This window comes from Amblyomma maculatum, chromosome 1 (assembly GCF_055883805.1).
Source record: "Amblyomma maculatum isolate TAMU_Amacu chromosome 1, ASM5588380v1, whole genome shotgun sequence".
In the NCBI taxonomy this organism is placed as follows: domain Eukaryota; kingdom Metazoa; phylum Arthropoda; class Arachnida; order Ixodida; family Ixodidae; genus Amblyomma; species Amblyomma maculatum.
In genome coordinates, this window is record NC_139344.1 from 62,716,719 (window position 1) to 62,731,452 (window position 14,734).

Below are 14,734 nucleotides of genomic sequence, written 5' to 3' on the forward strand. Positions count from 1 at the left end.
CATTCCTTCCTTAAGGTGCGGTTCAGATGTCCAGCGAAAAGTGTAGCAGATGCTGCGTATTTCCTTTCCTATAAGCCAAATTAATTCTTTCGGTACACGGCTGTCGAGGATAGCTGTATCCCCCTCTATACAAAGGCTCGCAAGCCGCTGTAAGAAACAAGACTCCGAAGTGGCGAGCTCGAGTACGCGCTGGTATGCCGTTAGATCCGTACTGTACTTGAGACTGGGGATGAGGGACTCCTCGGAGTTTCCTGCCGACCCCCAACCACGCTCAGTACAAAGGAGGAAGATTGCTCTTCCTTTCAGCCTGTCTGATACGGACACGCCCACGTGCCTGCATGGAGGCGCCTATGGCTGTAGTGCGCAGGTCACTTACGCCTACTGGATCACGTTTCTACGTGTCCAATGGTATTTCGTCGTGGCGTGCCCTTCGATGCCGCCAACTCTCCATCTTGGTTTTTACAAGCACCAGCGGACGACCTGCTGATCCTGTGCTTGAGCCTGATGGTGGTGGGGGCGAGGGTCTCGTCGGAGGGTCCTGAAGACCCCCTGCCACGCTCTGCACAGGGGAGGGCTCCGTGCTCCTGTGTTGAGCAGAGTGCTTAAGGCATGCCTTTAAGTTTTCCTGGATGTGCCCGTGACTGCAGACACTCTTGCCTACAGAGCCAGGTCTGTATGTGCAGCATGCATACTGCTATGAAATGAGTAAAATAGAGTTATTTTTTGTTTTCTTGTTCCTTTGTGATATCTGACATTTTACTTATTTTGCCTTTTCTGCTGCGGTTGTCACACGAGTCCGGTATAGTGGTGCAGTAATTTTTTTTTTATATGAATCTTCCTCCATCGTTTCTCTTACCCGTGCATTTTGCGGTTAATATAATCTGGCATAGTGACGGACGTCTTTTCGCATCAGACTAGATTTAATAGTTTTTTTTTCTCTCTTAATGTTTTATCTAGGTTTTGCCATTCTTTCCCATCCCCTACCTCTTGTCTGTGGTGTCGGAAGTTAATTTTTTTTCTTTTGCTTGATTCTTCTATTCCTAAAATCAGTATTTTCTCTCTTTAATTGGTGGACCAACGATTACAATGCCGTAGGAGACAGCAATTCTCTATTGTTCACCCGATTTTTATTTCTTTGTTGGGGACTGTCCTGTTTACTTTTCTACCCCAGTCTCTCTTTTTTTTATGCCTTGAGTTTCGTACGTCTGCCTCTCTCCCCGTATTGTTATTTGTCATTTTGTGTGACGGTGGTTTTGCTGCTGTTCTCTTCTTTTCTGGTTCTGGTTCGTGTTTTGTTTCACTTGCAGGTCTGGATGCTACCCTCTGGGGTTTTCCTTTTATTCTTCTTAAACCAGCGTGGACCACCTTTCGACATGAACCTCGTTTTTTTTTTTTTTTTAATACCTTCTATCGCTTTTAAAAAGTGTTTTTTTTTTTTTTTTTTTTTTTTTTATCTCGAGCTGCTGCTCGTTTTTATTTATTTTTAATTGGTTTAAGCCTGGCAAAGCTTTTGCTGGTCCGGGCTCGCCCTTAATTTTTTATGTTTTTTTTTTCTCAGTTCGAGGGGACGAATAAAATGGTATGCACGGACAACGGGGCTGGCATACAAAAACAGTAGCGTAGACTCTTTGAAAACAAGAACTGTACATTTCGTCTGGCCACAGTGTCTACAGTTCGGCGCTCTGCGGTGAAGAGGCTTTAAGAGACTACGCAACTGAAAAAAAAAAAAAAGAAATCTTAGAGGCAGGTATTGTCATCAGCGACTCCAAGACTGCCATACACAATTTCGCCCGAGGTAGAACTGCACAATCTACTCTAAATATTCTTAATAAGATTCCATTCCCAGATAGGGACATTGAATTGATTTGGGTACCGGCATATTCTGGCAACCCTGAAAACGAGGCGGATCACCAGACAGCCCGAGGTTTAGTCAGCCGAGCGGTGACCACCTCCGCTCTGGGGACAGCCAAGGACAACCTGATATCATTTCACGACTTAACCTACCACTTCAGCCTTGAACGAAGGAAGTTTCCGCCGCGGCTTAGTAAAGAACACGAAATTACTTGGAGGAGACTCCAAACAAACTCCTTTCCAAACCCGGTAGTTCTCTGACATATTTTCCCCCCAATTTTCTCCTGACTGCACACTGTGCGATGAGAGAGCTACCCTCAACCATATACTCTGGGGATGCAAGGATGACCCCCACCTCCCCAATTAGGAGAAATCGTGCATCCAGATGACCGGGAGACCCTACTGCGCAGCTCGGACCCAGGCATACAAGACCGGATCCTCAAGCGCGCCTATGAGGTCGCCAACAGGCTTGACCTACGGGCCATCTAGTAGGGCAATGCAACTCGGTCCTATATAACTGTCCGGCTAAGTAAAGGCTCTCTGCTTCAGGCAGGCTGCTCAAATAAAAAAAAAAGCACAGCATGACCGGCTTCTCAGCCTTTCCGAAATTTGCAATCCATTTCTGTGCGCGTGCTGCCGATTTTGCTCACACACACAAAAAAGGAGTCTTTCACAGGTACAAGTCAGCCGAAACAGATACGACGAGAGGGTTTGCACATACGTAGGTGGTGCAGTATTTGAAAATGTTTTTGCCTTTCATGCATTCCGCCCAAGAATTCAATGCGCATCAAATTCTGCTCATTTTCCCTGCAAGAAGCTCGATTAGAGGAGAAAGCACAAATCAGGTGCCTGCTACGCTTGACTTTCGTTTCCATGCAAACAACACGACGTTAAGTTTCAGGGGGGACAGTAAAGAGGCCTTTGCCCTGCAATGGATGTTGCCAGACTAATTATGATGGAGTGCCGGAGAGAGCACTCTGCTCTTGGGCCTAATTCTTCAACGATTCATGTTTTCCTTCATTTTGTCGTGACATGAAACGTGGCAAAAGTTGCAAGAGGCAGGGAAGCGAACGACACATCACAGGCGTGGATGGTTTGGCCGTCGCAGCTGCGTCCTGCAAATGCTTGCATGTGATGAGGACGACGCGATTCGTAATCACTGATGGTTTTTGTGCTACCTTAGAGATAACTTGATCAGAATAGAACCTTGTCTACGTTAAGCCGCATCGTCGGCTTCACACCATTCCAGCTTGTCACCGGCGGCGTTGCTATCAATGGTAACCCCAGGCTACGACCATGCAGCCGTAACGGACCCTTTTTGACCATGTATAGCCGGTGTCCGTGTTATAAGCAAGCCGGGACGGTGTCTTAGATGAGGTAATTGCTGCCGTTCACTTAATGAGCGAACGATGGCACCAAGCCACGTTTACGGCTGTAGTAATTTGACAAGTAAGAGCGCACAGACTAGGGCAGCACAGTGTACATAAGCCACCTACATAGCGCACATGGAAGGCGGGCACGTTAGAAGTATTAAAATGTGCACGCAGAAAAAAAAAAAAAAAAGCGTTTGTTGACAAAATCGACGCCATTACCGATCTCATTATGGAAGACCTCTTACAACAGACTGTGAGGCTGCATAGACATCAGTGCTGCTTCTCGAAGTGCCACCATCCTTCAGCGGCATTTTTGGCGCTTAATGGCAAAATGTCTCGTATTGCGACAGTGCACCAAGCGCGCTCGTAGCACGTTCCAAAACTCTGCTTCATTTGAATGGTCACTGTCATAAAGTGTGACCATGCTACAAAATGCGCTACCACTGCTGGCGGACGGAAATACAGAGCACGAAAGACAGGCGCCGAAAGCTAACAAGCAAATGTAACTGATGGCTGGGGTATCCACAGGATTGTTAATGCCGGCCGAAATTGTACGTATATAGCCTTATAGAAACATAAACAACCTGACCATGACGAAGAGTGTGGATCTGTGTCCTTCACTATTAAATGCTTTTTTTTTTTTGCCTTCCACTACGGCGAAAACGGACTAATTATCAATGCCGTAGCGGCAGCAGCTGTTTCCTTTAGGCAAATGCCACCTTGCAACCTCCCCTCCCAAATCTATCTTGCTGGCAATAGCAGCATATGTCTCTTCACATATGATATTCCTCGGCCAGTTTTTGCAGTTAAGGCATGTACAACGTGCCGCTAATTTCCGATGCATGAATTGCTGTGAAAGAAAACAAATCGGCGCGTGATCTGCTTTTTAACCTCCAGCCATGTCGTTGATGAAACGGCACGAAGGGGAGCTTGCTCTATCGATGTAAAAAATTACTTTTCCTGCAAGTTCTAGGTGCCATATGAAAAGCCAAAACCTCTGAAGCGAAGCTATGAAATCTTATTGCGAACTTCAGAGTAGTAGAAATGCCATATTCGATATACGACTGAGCACGGATGGAAACTCGCAATAGAGAATTAGCGCATGCCACAGAAATCTGTTAAAAAAATTGCTATCATGGCTACTTTCCTTTTACTACATTTGAGCATAATTAGTCCTAGACGTTGCATTTTGTGTCAAATTTTGTGGCAAGACTAATCACATCTAACTTTAAACTTATTCGGGTCTCTATACATTTTTTTTTGTGGATGGCTAAAGTCTGAGGAAAGCTGGGGTCACATTTATGAACAGCAGGTGATCGCGTCTGCTCATTTTCTAGTAGGGGATTCCCTCTCATATCACCTTGGGAAGTAGTTCATAGCCAGAAAATCTGGACAGATTTTAAGAAAGGGCTTTCGAACGTAATTTTTTCAACTATTGTATAATTTTACTATATCAAGCAATATATCCACAGATCCTCACTCGAGAGGCTTGTAGTTATTGTACCATTTATTTCAAAGAATTCCCCTCATTGGACAGACTTAAGAATCAAAATATTGCTGCGCTTAAGAAGCTTAGCATTTTTATGAACATGTTCATAAATGTATGTCGCAATATTCCACAGTCACCCCGTAATTGTTTAAAAACGCACCTCATTGGCTTTTTTTTTTTTTTTTTTTTTTTTTTTTTTTTTTTTCTGGCAGCTTGAACTACTCGGTTCGAGTTCAGGAAAAAATTTAAAAGCATTTTTTTTTGTACGAATTGAAACCATATATTATTTCGATCTGTATGTTCATCAGTACTTCGCGATATACCCCTCAGTTGCTTCGCAATAAATGTGTCCCGGACAGCGGGACGTATATTTTTTAATGTGATTGCGTCTAAAATACAATCCTCCAGAAAATCGGATGTTGGAATCGGCGTCGCTGTTGTGAACAAAATATCACGAGAATGCCTCTGGAAGGTGTTAGTTGGCAGGTGGCAAGTTTAGTTGGCATTTATTGGTCGGCGGGTTGTGGAATGTCGCAAGACAACAGATCCATTTCGGGCCTCTACTATCAGATAGGCATCCAATAGGGATCCCAGGATCCCTAGTCAGACACGTGCTTGGCTATCGCTACATTCGCGTGTAACCGTGTTATGTATCGCGCATCCATTTTTCAAAGCGATGAGCGCATTGTCCCGATTTAGGAAATTGAAGAGCATTGTATAATGAGCAACAATGTTTTGTATCGTTTTTGTATTTTTATGTCGCCTTTTGATGAAATCACTCTTGGCGTCGTTCCTTTGCTTTTCGAGGCTTTGAAGGCACGGGTCATTTAGCGGTGTAGTTAATGAAATACATACATTAGATTATATTTGGCAGCGCGTTCTGCACACCTGCATAAGGATTAGATGTCTTCTGCTCAAACATTTCGCCCATCCTGAGCATGCCGGTCAGGTATAGCCTGCCATCCATGACGACGACATGATGATGATGATGATGATGATGATGATGATGATGATGATGATGAGGAGGAGGAGGAGGAGGAGGAGGAGGAGGAGGAGGAAGAAGGAAAGACGCAGCAGTAAGCGTCCAGAATGCCCTGAGCCGGGGTTACCAAGGCGAACTGGTTCGTCTGCTTGTTCGAGCCTACCAAGCCCACCATGTTGGGGGAGGAGGGTGTGGAAAATGAAGGGTTTGAATAGCGACGGGGCAGGGGAAAACTCAGTGTTCTAAATTAGCATAGGGTTCAGGATAATTCGGGCATGCGGGAGTGTGTCTCATGCGGCAGAGAAAAGATCGGGCAGGAGTAATGAGTGTATTTAGATGCATGTGTCAAAGAATGCGTATTTTCTGGGTAGTAAAGCTTTGGAAATGTACGAAGAATTTCTCTGACCTTGTTATAGTGAAGACTGATTTCATTATTTTTTTCTTGAGAAGAGTAGCGTCCTACGTGGGTAGATAAAGCCAGGGAGTCCCAGGCGCCCTGTGCTGAAGTTCGCGGGTGAGGCGATGCACTACCTCGTTGCCTGGGATTCAGCGTAACCAGGAACCTCAGAGTGACACTGTGGAGATGTAGTTTGGCAAGAGCATCATGTAGATCATCCTGTAGTCCTGGAGGAATATGACCCGTGTGGATGGCGCATATAGTTTAAGTTGAATCTGTGCGTATGGTATATCCAGAAAGATTATGGGGTCTAGAGAAAAGTATTGAATACGCAGTTGCTCTAACGTTAATTCGTGATGCGGCTGTGCAGACGATCGTCGATGGAATAAGTATAGATGGGCATGATTGGAAACGCGAGCAGAACGACGCCCTGGATTAGTGTTGGCTCCAATGTGGCTTTTTTTTTTTTTTGGAATACGGACAATCCTAAGGTTATCTAGAAGCGGAAAGAAAAGTCCTGTAAGCCCTCTAGATTATAAGCGTTCAGAGCTCATACGTAAGGGAACGTTAAGGGCGGCCTTTAACAATGTGTGAAGCGAAACCTCAATCCGATGCCGTTGGTGACTGGTTAGATTAAGATATGGACTGCTAGAGAATTTTGCTAAGTGTTAATGCGTGGATAAGCTACCTGACTTTACTCTTGCTTAGCCAGACGTGCTTATTGTCAATGCGATAAACTAGATGCGCAAGCTGATTGCAAGCTTTAACAGTTGTAGATGCATTGGCCTCATTTGTTCACTCCTGTATATGATGCCCAAAAACCCAGCAAGAGGATACGTGAGAGATAAGGCGACCCGCCATTGGGAGAGTAATTGAACTATTGTGTTGGTGCTGATAGGGAGATTCTGCAATGAGTATCAATTCAGATTTATCAAATGCGGGAGATAGACCTTAATTGCATCAATACCTTGCTGTAAATTGCCCTCTACAGGAAACCCAGAAGTGCACCTAAGAGTAAGGTCGTCTGCGTAGCACGTATGTTTTAGGTTTGAGATAGATAGTAAATTACGAAATAGGAGAGTAATTCCAAGGTTGAAAATGGTGGGTGATAGAATAGCTCCCTGTGGAGCACCAGGCTTGAGGGAAAACGTTCGATCCTGTTCCCCTCCCCGACAGAATCGAGGAGGCGGCACTTGGCCGTGCGGCCGAGCAGATGAAAATGTGATAGGAAATGATGCTTGTTGGCTGTGTCTATGCGCCTATTTCCATAACTATCAGCTTTAACACCTGCAGTTGGACCCCAGGGACACCTGATTTCTGCTTCTGACTATTCAAACAACGTTCAAGCGGCATGACAACATCGCATCCTCCGGTGCGTCCAGGCGTTTTCTGTCCCGCCGACATTCTCTGACAGGGACGTGCTTGAATATGAAAATTTAATATGTGTTTTTTTTTTCTTTTCCTCAGAATTCTTTTAGCCGACTCCTCAACCTCTGATAAATATGGCAGAATCTAACATCTGAAGGTGCAAAAAACACTGATGCTCGATCACGCGTTAGGTCTCTACGGTCTTGAAATCGTAAATGTATTTGCCATCTCCCGCGCCCTTTCATTTCACCTTCGAAAAAATACAAATCACTGATATTTGAACGAGAAATTTTGATTGACACCTCGGGAAAAATAGCTTCTTCAAATATCAATGGTAGATATTTCCTGTGCAAGATCGAAAGCAGAACACGTCTACTAGAAAACAACAATGAAGGTATACGGAGTATGACATTTAATCAAAATTAGTTTTAAAACAGGCAAATAGAAAACATAGTGCCCTTTACCGGAAAACATCAGTATGACATTTAATCAAAATTAGTTTTAAAACAGGCAAATAGAAAACATAGTGCCCTTTACCGGAAAACATCCAGCAAAATATCAAACAGTCCTGCCGCAGTGGCTCGTTAAATAATGCGCTCGTCTACTGAGCCGGGAGGCGTGGGTTCGATTCGGGTGGTCGCATTTCTGTGGGGCTATAACACAAGGCTCCCGTGTGCTGTGCGATGTCAGTGCACGTAAGAGAACCCCTGGTGGTCCAAATAAACGAAGACCTGCACTACGGCGTATCTCATAGCCTAAGCCATTTTGAGATGTAAAACTCCATAAACCATCAGTGAACAAGATATCTAATAGGTTCACCTGGCTTTGCGCGGACGTTGTTATTTATTGCACAAAATCTCAAAGAAATGTCGACTAACGAATTACCACACTTTTTGAAAACTAAAAGAGCACTTGTACAAGAGTGGCGCTTTGTAGGCGAAATTTCCCCTGATATTTCGAATCGATGAATATATGTGGCTTAGGTCGAAGGCGGAACCTTACCTTCACCCCAAAACACGTTATTCGCGGTAACCACTTTAATGTTCAGTTTGAGGTAATGTTCAATAAAAATCCTGTGTATAAGTGAGTTAATCTGTAAGACAAAATGTAATGCTGGAATTCCTTTATTCTTAGCAATTTCGTTTTACATGCAAGAGGTTAAGCATGCCTATCATATAGTAACTTCTCGGTATATTGAAAAGAGTTTAATCCTGTCGATCAAAATGTAAACTGCGCGAAAAAACGGGACAATAGGCGAAGGAACACAAACAAGACAACACGGGCGCAGACTTCCAACTGTTTATTGGTGAACGAAAGCACATGCTATATACATGAGGGAACTCAGGCGCGTAACCACTGCTATCTTTAACACGAGGCGTGATAAACATAAGACGGTAAAATTTTATCGTAAACTTCTTTCACACTATGAGAAAACATATTGCAGATTGCAAGATGAAAGGTCTAGCACTCAGACGCCATGTTCCAAAAAGGGAAGCCACAATCAGACGGAGTTTAAACCAGAAGAAACAAAAACGTTTTGGAAAGGCTATGAAACAATGCATAGGTGTATGAAAAAACAACGGTGGCGTGAAACATTTTTGACAGAGATGAAAAGAAACGGTGAACATTAAAGGAGGAAAATGCTTTTGCGAAAAGACAACAGGGGTAAACGGAAAGAGGGTACAATTATGGAGGTGAAGATTAAAACCAGCTAAAAGAATCATGTGAAAAAATGACTGGGTGGAAAAACAAGAAACAGTTGTAAAGGTGAACCTAAAAGCATAAAAATCAGCTAAAAGAATCATGTGAAAAGAAAAATTAACAAGGAATCGTTGTAAAGGTGAACCTAAAACCATTAAAGCCAGGTAAAAGAATCATGTGCAACAATGACAGGATGGAAAACACAACACGGCTGTAAAGGTGAACAATAAAGCTATGCAACGAATTGCATTTTGGAAAACTGAAAACCGTTTATGACAAGATTATTACATGAAAAGGCACCAGAAAATTTACAGGTGGCCTTCCAAAAACGCAATTTCACTCGATGAAAGCAAAATAGATGGTGTGCTCACACATATGTCGCCTGGTTTGAAGATATGAAAAGCTTCAACAACCTCCATTTCTGCCTTTTCTCTTGACTTAAACAAAAACGTGGTTTCGCGCCAAATTGGTGTGCAGGGTGCTTTGTTATTTCCCCTCCCCTTACCTTCACAGTTCCCACAATGGGGTGCAAAATGCCCTCCAGCATTGTTCCTTATTGCCCAATTATGTTCTCGTGCCCGTTCGTTGAAACATCTACCCGTCTGCCCAATGTAAAATCTGCCGCATGTGAGGGGAATTTTGTCCTGTCAGTGCTTAGTAATATTAATACCGTCATAATCCTGAGGGAAGGAGTCAGATTAAGGTAATATCCTTTAAACTTGATACTCTTTAAGGGTATTAAGAATATCATATATTTTTTTCTGCTTTCGTTGACACCCTTAAACTTGTAAAGAGCCAAAAAAAAAAGAAAAAAAAAAGAAAGCGTGCTTCGTTTACTTTTGTCCGCACCGGTACCTGAATCGTCCATACCCATAGTCAAAGTTAATGACGTTGACATAAAGAGGCGTTGAAGCGTGTTGACAGCAACAATGGTCGACGTGCTGTCATGCTTGCATGATGCTCTGGGATTGTTGTTTCATGCAATTCTACAGTTACTAGCCAGGGAAGGGGAGTAACGGGACTGTGAAACAGGTAAGCAAGCAGCACTGGGCGCATCGGCTATGCTTGCCGATTAGATATTACAGCGACATTTGGTCGATGACTCGCTTGGCTCGATGGGTAGTTATGTTGTCGTAGGTTATTCTTTGTGGATGACGTTAGTGTAGTGCGAGCAAAGCGAGGTGCTCTTTTAAGGTGAAATTCTGCGGCGAAAACGAGGCTCTGTTTGGTATGCGTGCTTCACGTGAAGCGTTTATGTATTTCTTATTGGGAGTAATTTAATACGGCGCCCAAGATTTAAACAGATCCTGTGTCCTAGCATGAATGAAAAGTTTGGGGAAATCGGAAAGAATGTCAGAATTACACATTGATTTAGGTTTATTAGGCAAGAGAGTATTGGGTTTGTTGTGCCGAAAAGCCGTCGCTGTCGTTGTATACCCCAGAACGTAAGGGAAAAACTTGGTATTGTTCCAAACGTGCTGGGAAAACTACTTACGTGCATTCGCATCGTAATTGTGAAGCAACCGCTCTTTGTGCACCGTTCCGGGTGGTGTCATGCCATTTCGGTTCCTTTTTAGAATACATCTGCTAGTCATGTTGGAGGCTAGTTTACGATAGAGATTCTAATCGAAGATATTTGTTACCTCCAACTGTAAGCCGTATATTGCATGTGTAGGTGTCCACTGAGGTGCGGAAAAGCAGTGTCGCTGCCGTGCGTTGGAGTGTCTAGACCTGGACGTCCGCTGACAGAAATCAAGATTCCATAGGCCACTGGCCGCGGGGATCGTCTGCGGTGAAGGCCTTCCAGGCGCTTCTCTGCTTCATGAAAACCACGGGCCTGATCGATAGGCTGTGATTTTGCCGTGATGTGACTTGATATGATGTGAAGTGATGTGATGTGACGTGATGTGGCTGTGATACGACTATACTGACTTCACTGAGTTTCTGACTTCATATTTTGATAACCCTCTTTTACCCATCACTTTTATATGCACTCACAACCTTCCCCCAGTGCAGGGTAGAAAACCGGTTTCTTCTTCCGGTCAATCTCCTTGCCTTTCCTCCTCCTCCTTCTCCCCCTGTCAACAGAGAAGTGTTGCAAATGCTGCGCCCTCCTTGTCCCCAAATCTTGCATACTTTCCTTTGCCCCGCCGCGGCGGTGCAATGGTAAGACGCCCGACTAATGTGCTGGAGTACGCGGGTTCGATCCCGACCGCCGGTGGCTACGTTTTGAGGGAGGCGAAACGAAGTGGTGTCCGTGTGCTGTGCGATGTCAGTGCACGTTAAAGATCACCAGGTGGTCAGAATTGCTTCGTAACCCTTTCAACTTTCCCTCCCAACTTCCTCCCTTCCCTTACGGCGCGGTTCAGGTGCCCACAGAGGAAGTGTGACAGATACTGCGCTTTAACTTTTCTGTGAACCAATTTATTCAACAAAAATATGTTTAAAAGTTGCGGAATGAAAAGGCAGTGTAAAAGGCGCTATCATATCTACTCTTAAGGTGAAGCTTGAGCGCCCTTTTATTTTTTTTACCATTAGTTTACGGCGGTAAACTCTCTTTTTTTTTTGTTTTTTGGCAGGTGGTAGATGTCCGCCGCTCTAATCTGAGGTGTTGCACAATCTTGTATGTTGTGAGTGAATTGAACTGGTCCAATTCCGAGGTACAGACCGTACGGCCGCCCACAAACTTAACATGAATGACGGAAAGCGGGGGTTGGACTGCGCTGCAGAGCAGTAGTCATCGGATGGGAGATAATTATATAATGCTCTCGGTACATTTACGGTGGCTGACGATAGCTAGTGCGGAGCTCGCTCAGAATGTGTGTGTTTTTTTTTTTTTTTTTTTTAATGTGCCAAATCGACGCATAGGAAGCGCGCTCGTTACGTAGGCATTTCTCCGCGCTTTGCTCGCGAATGCATGCAGATGCGGCATCACACACACGGTTAACGCGATGCAATTTCTACGGTGTATTGGTTCTTCCATCGTCAATTCATAAGAAGCTCTTTTTTTTTTTTTCGGAGGTGGGGAGGGGGATGCGAAGTCAAAGCCTTGTGCATAAGTTTGAACAGTCGTTACCGCTTTATAGAGGGAATCCTCGATTAAGCCCATCCTGCCTGTCGTGGCCCATATTTTAATATCATCTGCGAAGAACGTATGATTGATGCCTGCAATATGATTTAGTTGGAAGTGCAGATGAATCATGGCTAGGTTGAAGGGAAGACAGAGCATCAATTGCTCCTTGTGGGGTCTCTCTTGCTCCTTGCTTCACTTGATGTATGGGTTGTATTTCGATGCTGATTCGTAATTCTCTTTCGGAAAGGAAACTGCACTTGCAAGTACATGTCCGTGAACTGCAGGCAATAGTTTGGAGATTGTCCAGTATTGTGGAATGTTTCGCATTATGTGAGCGCACATTTTTCAGGACTACTGTCACTGAATCTTCACACATGCTATGACACGCCGCGGTATTAGTTACTCGTGCTATAGCCTGCTGTTCGTCCATGCGTTCAGCATGGTGCTACCGCTGGACCACGGCACATTTACGTTAAAACTCTAGTTCTTCTTTTACTGAACGAACCCGTTTTACCTGCAGGCATCATGTGTACTTATCTCGTTCGACGCGGCTAGCAGCATATATCCTATTTGGTCAACCTGTCGTGCTGTTACTTCATTGCTAGACCGAAGCTAGAAGACCGCTGATTTCATAAATTAAAATGCTGACTCTAAAGCCAAAGCGACGGTCAGTATTCTATCCATACTCTCTAAACATCGGGGTTATAATCATGGTCGCAGCCGTTATGATGATGTTCACTGATAGCAAACCTTTGCTCTGTGGCCCAAATAGAGGGACTAATAACTGGACAAAAACGATCTTTTCCTACCACGTGATTTTAAACGCTACCACGGTGGAGAACTACTCCCAAACTGAAACTTAAAGCAACAGGTTACGTTAGTATTTTTATTATCAGGTTGCTTGAAGTAGAAGAATATTATCTTGAATAAAATCTTTTTCAAGCACAGAGTCAACAATTTTGTTTCACGTAGGCTGTTAGCACAGCCTCCTCTCCATGCTTTGCTTCTCTGGTTTTACTTAAGAGAGCATCTTTACGACACGCTTTGTATATGAAGCACGAAGAAAAGCGTGGAAAGAAAGATAAAAGAAAACAGGATAGAATACAGTACGGTTTCGCTTGGTTTGTAACTGATAACTGTACTTCCAGGCTTGAAGAACGAACAATTCGAATCGCCGCAATGTCAACGTTCGCATTCCTCTCCTGGCACATGAGATCCTCTAGAACACCGGTGGCGAACTATGAAAGTGCATGAGTCATTTATGATAGGAAAGCCCCTTTCTCTTTTTGTCTCCAGCGAAAGAAGCAGCTTTAGCCACAAGGTGGTATTCCTAATAACGGATGTGATCCTCGCAGTTTGATCTCGCACTGGTGACGATTGTCCCCGCTTGCAATTCATAAAGCTTGTTGCTCACGTACGCGATCATATGCGATGCGGCATAATCATCAGTGTGTTTCGCGTTTAATAATTATTCCAAGTGAAACATTAATCTACACATCTTAGGCGATACATGAAAAACCAGTTAGGCAAAACCAGTGACCATCCAACCCAGCACCTAGTTGCAGCCAGGAGTGGCCCGCTAACAGGCCTGCATTGAAGGGCATGACGCGATAGCGTTAAAGGCTCCCGCTTGCGGCTTCCCTTTCGGATTCTCATTTGCGTACATATAGTCTCTACTCAATTAATTACAAATTCCTTAATTTGTGCCTCTATTACCTGGCACATATTGATCAGCATGGAGTCCTAACCTACCGCGTTATCCCGTACCGTTCGTACACGACCACCCGACATGGATATAAGGCTACGCTTAAACCGAGCCGCACGAACCTGCCTGCGTGACATAGGAGTATAGCGTGCATGACAAGGCTCCAAGAGCCCTGAAAGGTTGATTCTTACCCCACCCTCCCAAGTGAAATGAGCAACTCGAGTTGGCAGCTCTTCCCAACTTTGTGATGTCATGTGGTCTCGTTGCATCGTACAGTCTATATCTTCGAATCAGTGCTCGGCCATGTCATCTACCAACTTCCGTCTGCCAGAGCATTGCCCATAATTTCTTTCTCACAGCACCGACAACGCCGAAGTTTTTGTAGGACGGAGCCTTTGACGCTATCACCTGAGGACTTCTCGCTTGCCTCCTCGCAGTGGCCGGACCGTAAACGTTCGTAGTAGCTGGCTATTCTGGGGCCTAAGTAGCATTCTTCTAAACATAACGCACAGAGTGTGATAGTCAACAGATCGCTGAAGATCGTTTCTCGCTAGCATGTTTTTTTTTTTTTTTTTTTTTTTTTTTTTTTTTTAACGAAAGCATTTCTTGTCTCATGAACGAGTGGCCTCACCAGAGTGTGCCGGTAGAGCCTATCATTAGAGCGCGTCAGCACGAATTACCTCTTAACGAAAAAAAAAAAAAAAACAAACACTGCAGTAACTGAGTTTTGAACCCACGCTAGAAAGAACAGACCAGCTTCCCTGGCACACGCCCGAGAGCGCTATGCCATCGCCG